At 46.6% G+C, this 5,226-nt stretch overlaps 1 long non-coding RNA gene across 3 annotated transcripts; it reads left to right on the top strand.

The window, feature by feature from the left end:
* The first annotated feature begins 426 nt into the window (after positions 1-426).
* On the top strand, positions 427-4,741 carry LOC133277699 (uncharacterized). 3 transcript variants are annotated; one of them, XR_009746282.1, is made up of 4 exons: positions 427-1,104; positions 1,312-1,460; positions 2,803-2,916; positions 4,569-4,741. It is a non-coding gene; the product is annotated as an uncharacterized LOC133277699 (long non-coding RNA). The 3 variants fall into 3 exon arrangements; XR_009746281.1 differs by lacking the exon at positions 4,569-4,741 and adding an exon at positions 3,720-3,803; XR_009746280.1 differs by lacking the exon at positions 4,569-4,741 and having other exon boundaries at positions 600-1,104; positions 2,803-3,007.
* The last annotated feature ends 485 nt before the right edge of the window (positions 4,742-5,226 follow it).

Here is a 5,226-nt window from a genome sequence, read left to right as displayed (position 1 = left end):
CTGCCCCAGGTACTGCCCCATAGAGTCTGACCCATAGATCCTGCTCCAGGTACTGCCACATAGAGCCTGCCCCATAGTGCTGCCACAGGTACTGTTCCGTAGATCCTGCCCCATAAAGCCTGCCGCATAGCACTGCCACAGGTACTGCCCCATAGATCCCACTGTATAGATCCTGCCCCATCAATCCCTGCCATGTAGATCCCACCCCATAGTGCCTGCTTTAATGCCCACCCCAGCCCCACAGATTGTCCCCTTCAGCCCTAGATCTCTCTCCTTTGAGCCTCATAGATGCCCCATTGAGCCCCATAGATCTCAGTCCCACAGATCCCCCTTTTAGCCCCACAGCTTCCCCCTTCAGCCCCATAGATCCCCATTTACCCGCATCAGGTAAAGATCTGATCCTCCCACCTTGTGTATCCTGTGCACACCGTGTGTGTGCAGCCCAAGAGAGTTTGCCTGAGAACTGCCCCAGTCCTGAACCACTGCTGTGGGCAACCCAGGCAAGGAGATGGGCACAGCCCCAGACAGAGCAGGGACTGCGGAACCCCTGCCGCGCTGAATCAGTGCTGTGTGCGATGGTGACCAGGGTAAAAGGTGTGTCTGGGGGATTCAAGGGGTGGTCACAGAAGGAAACACTGCAGTGCAGACGTTTCCTGGCCCTGAGGATCAGTTCCCAAGATCTGGAGTACATCTTTGTGTGCTGTAAAATGTTACTGTATCTAAATGCAATTTGTCATTCTTGAATTGTGTGACATGGTAATGACTATGGAAATGATGAAAAGTCAGGTTTGGCACCCGTTTGATAGGTATATTCTTAATGCATACATAAGCTGAGATAAGCTCAAACAACGGCTGTCTTGCTTTAGTCCTTTGCAGGACATCTTGTTTCTATTCAGGTGGCTGCAATGAAACGAGGCTGGCTCCAATGTGCCATCAGGGTGCAGAGGCTTCCCTGGGACTCCCTCCTGCCATGCATCATTGATGTGTGATGCTAAAGCTGTTTGCATAGAGCACATGGGAACCAGACCTGAGCAAGGAAGGTCAAAGTGAAGTGAAAGCAGCAGAGCTCATCTCAAGCTTTGTTCACAGTTCTGCAACAGGAGCGTAAGTGGAAATTGGGATGGTTGTTAGGACCTTGCTCCTTTCTGATGTGAAAATTGTGCAATGAGGAATAACACTTTAAAGAATCTGGTGTTCTCTCTTGTAAGAGAAACAAATGAATCCAGGAATCCCATTCAAAGACCGTATCTCTCAGTGCATTGTTCTGCTCAGAAACATTATTGTCTGCGTTTTTGTTTTTCTTCTTTCCAGAGCTCTGTGGAGAAAGTGGTGGCTGGCTCTGTCTCCGTTCCTCAGGTGGTCCCATTTGGAATCCCTCTTCCAGGGAAGGCTAACCATGAAGGAGACACAAATGCTCTTGTAGAAATGAAATCAGGTCTGAGTAAGAGCTCTGAATCCAGGTAAAAACTTCTGTGTTCATGTGGAACATTGAGCCTCCAGACTTTGTTTGCATTTCATGATGATTTTTATGAGGGTGCATTTCATTAAGGAACTTAGAAAATTAACCACCATGTTTAAATACACCAACTCGACTTGCACTGAATTCTATGCATTCAAACAGTATTGCTGACATATGAGCTGTCTCATACATGGCAGCAGTCTCGATTGTTTTCAAGATCAAGTTCATAAGCCGTTGCATTTTGCTTTGACTGCAAAAACCAGTGTATGAAAGTACAGTATATTTGGTTAATTTCTCATCCACGTCCCCTTGTGCATCATTGGCCTTCACCCACAGCCCAGAGAGCTGGGCTTCCTCAGCCTGGAGAAGAAAAGGCTCCTTAAGGGGAGACCTCAGAGCAGCTCCCAGAGCCTAAAGGGGCTGTAGGAGACCTGGAGAAGGGCTTTGCACAAGGGCCTGTAGGGGCAGGACAAGGGGAATGGCTTGAACCTGCCAGAGGGGAGACTGAGATGAGCTCTTAGGCAGCAGTTCTTCCCTGTGAGGGTGCTGAGGCGCTGGCACAGGGTGCCCAGAGAAGCTATGGCTGCCCCATCCCTGGCAGTGTTCAAGGCCAGGTTGGACACAGGGGCTTGGAGCAAGCTGCTCCAGTGGATGGTGTCCCTGCCCATGGCAGGGGTTGGAACTGGATGAGCTTTAAGGTCCTTTCCAACACAAACCAGTCTGGGATTCTGTGACTTTGTTCAATACCTTTAGCACTGGATGTAATTCTTAAATGATGAGCAAAATGAACCATAGGTTCCTTCAAGTGCCAGATATGTTAGTAAGGCTAAGACTGGAAAAGTAAATTGTGTTTTCTTCACCAGTGTCAGGAAACCTGACCAAATTCAGGTTCCTCTTCATGCTGCAACAACAACCACAGCATCTTCAGGACCTGCGCATGCATCTTGTTCCAGTGCTAACTAGTGCGGTTAGTTAGTAACTACTGCTTGAGTCATAGCTATAGAATCATGCCTCAAACTTTGAACAGTGGCAGGTGTGGGCATATATGTAAGAGCACCATATTTGTACAGTGGTGCCTGTAACTGTCTTCTCTCTGGCTTTTTAATGTTACTGAAAACTAACTTAGTACCTTTCTGGCCTACTTCTAGTTGTCAGTAACGTCACTCTTTTCAGTTGTCTTCCTGTTTTCTCAATAGCCTTTGAGCTGTAAGGATCCGTACCAGCAGCTGTGGCTATCAGCTTCAATGTTTCTAGTGACTTTGCTGCTTCAGACTCTAACCAGGAAAATACTGAAAACCTCTTGAGAGCCTTAATGACATGATGTGATGTGGCTTTTTCCTCAGATGGCACCACGTCTTGAATGCAGACATCTGCTGCCAGTGACTACACCCGCTTGCATTGGATGGGAGTCACCAATAGCTCCACAGATGCAGCCCCAAACCAACATCTGCATAAAGGTAATTGAGAATAAATCTAACAAAAGAGCACTTTACCTCCATGCATGCATGTTTCTAACAGGTGACTTCTGTAAAAATAGTTTGATCCAGCTTGGGTTGCTCTAATTGCATTGTGAGAGCTTTAAGGGTTAGTAGGATTCAAACCACCTTGACTAGAAATAATCATTAAAGGTAAACCGTGTAAGCTGAGGAAGGCATCTTGAAGCTGAGGAAGGCATCTTGAAGAGCAAACGAGTCAGTTGTGTGAAAGACAGGACACGTGCACTTGTGTTCAGTAGGGAGGTATTCTGTGATTCTGTCATTTACAGCCTTAATATTACTGATCATTTTAAGTTTCTTAAATACGTCCTCATTACTCTGCTTCCCTGAGTTGATTGTAAGTGCTTGGCACAGATGGGCTGGCAGGACTGGGGCAGTGGGGAGATGCCCAAAAGGCTCAAGCGCCGCATTAGTGATCCAAAAGTGCTGGTGGGCCTAACTAGACAAAATCTGCCCTTCAGAATGCTCCTTACCCAAGGGTATTGGGACCCAGGTAGAGGCTGTCCTTCACCCTTGCAGTCAGGGAAAGGGTGTGAGAAGGAGTGAACTGATACTGCATGTCCACAACTGGTAGATTATAGGCACTGCCGCAGACTGGTGTTTTCTGGCAGTCCTGATGCAGGTGCAAAGGCAGGCCTGAACTATTTGGTGGCAACCATGAAAACAGCAGACTCATGATTCTCAGCTCTGGTGGAATCTGGCTTGTGAGATACAGTGACTGTGCATGGGCACCCTCATGGGGATAAGAATCATTTTCCTTGCAGACACTGGACTTGCTGCTTTGTGTGAGTGCAGTGGCTAAGCAAACTGGCACTAGTCTGTAGAAACATCTGGAGGTATTGATGCTGCATCTGCTGCGGGAACTGTACCGTAGTTTAAAATGAATTGTCAGCAGGATCCATGGATTTGTGATGGGCAGGCACTATGGCCTAACGAACACCTGAAGCCCACGGCACAGACTTGAAGGATCTCTTCTATCTGCAGGACTGAATAAGCACAGTACTTTGTAAGATCAAGTCCTCTTCTTATTAGCGTTGTTCACAATTTGCAGATACCATGTGAAATGCATTCTTTCTCTATTTAAAAGTGCAAAGTAATTTGTCAGGCATGTGGCACAGGAAATCTTCACCATAAACACTGTGTGACTTGTGCAAGCAAGCTGCTTGAAACACAGATGCTGAGGCTTCTTCCATCAGTCACAGTAGGGTTAATCAAATCAAAGCACAACATTCTTTTTCTCTGGAAAACTGAAGTCATAGCCCTGTGTCCCTGTTATAAAAGCAGAGATGCCCTCCCTCATGGGCTATTCAAGGCCCGTACTCCCACAGATCATCCATCACAAACGTCCAGCTAAACAGAAGCTTACGTTTGAGTTTCTCCTGTGGAATTCAGGATTGTTTGTGCCATTATGAAAGCTCAGAAGGCTCTTAGAAAATGGGTAGTCTTGGCTCCAAGGGAGTTTTTTTGTGTTCAGATTATTTTCTATTGCAGTAGAAAACTTGAGTGTCTACATCAAGAAGGCAATTTTTGTGGTTTTCAATTATTTTGTGAAAATATTTTTTCATACTATTCTTTTAATCTCCATTTGCATCTCCATCTCTACGTGCATACAGCTCCTCTACTTGGATTTGGCTGTGAGCGTGTAATGGATGGGAACCTCGCTGAGAATTGATTCCCTCTCATGACTGAGAGACATAACACAGTGTGATTTTGTCACAGTGTGTTTCGCAGAGTGCATATGTATATGTTCATGGTGACTGTTTGTCAGAAAGAGGCAGGAAACCATGAGGGTGCAGGTGTTTTAAGAGCTTCCCACTTGGGCAGGCCGGCCAAGAGCCTGGCCAATGCTCTGGGTGTGGCCAACACTGAGATGATGAGAAACTGCACGGCCCCACGAGTAAACAGTGACAGCTGGCATAAAGCCCCTTGTGTTTCTAAGGGCATAAAAGCAGGAGCCTCTTGTAGCCAAATCTGAGGCCTCACCTGTGGGTGGATGGACCTTGTAGGAACTTTCCCAGTAACCTGAGACTCCCAGCATCAGCTGTAACAGGGCTTTCCAGCTGAAGTGTGGGCCTGGAGGATGGTTGGGTTCTGACTGCTGCTGTGTTTCTTCAGTCTCTGTTCTCTCTATGCAGTACTGACGTGGTGCATTGCCAGTTGTCCTCTGTACTTTACTTATATTTTTATACACAATTTGTATTATTTTACTTATTTACTATAGAGGGATATCTGCCCAGTTTGCTTTAGTGTGCTTGTTTCATCCACTGCATG

Source organism: Pezoporus flaviventris, unplaced genomic scaffold, assembly GCF_033815535.1.
Source record: "Pezoporus flaviventris isolate CSIRO_AGI_PZ_B2104156 unplaced genomic scaffold, CSIRO_AGI_Pfla_v1 ptg000061l, whole genome shotgun sequence".
NCBI lineage: Eukaryota > Metazoa > Chordata > Aves > Psittaciformes > Psittacidae > Pezoporus > Pezoporus flaviventris.
This window is presented reverse-complemented; position numbering and strand designations above follow the sequence as displayed.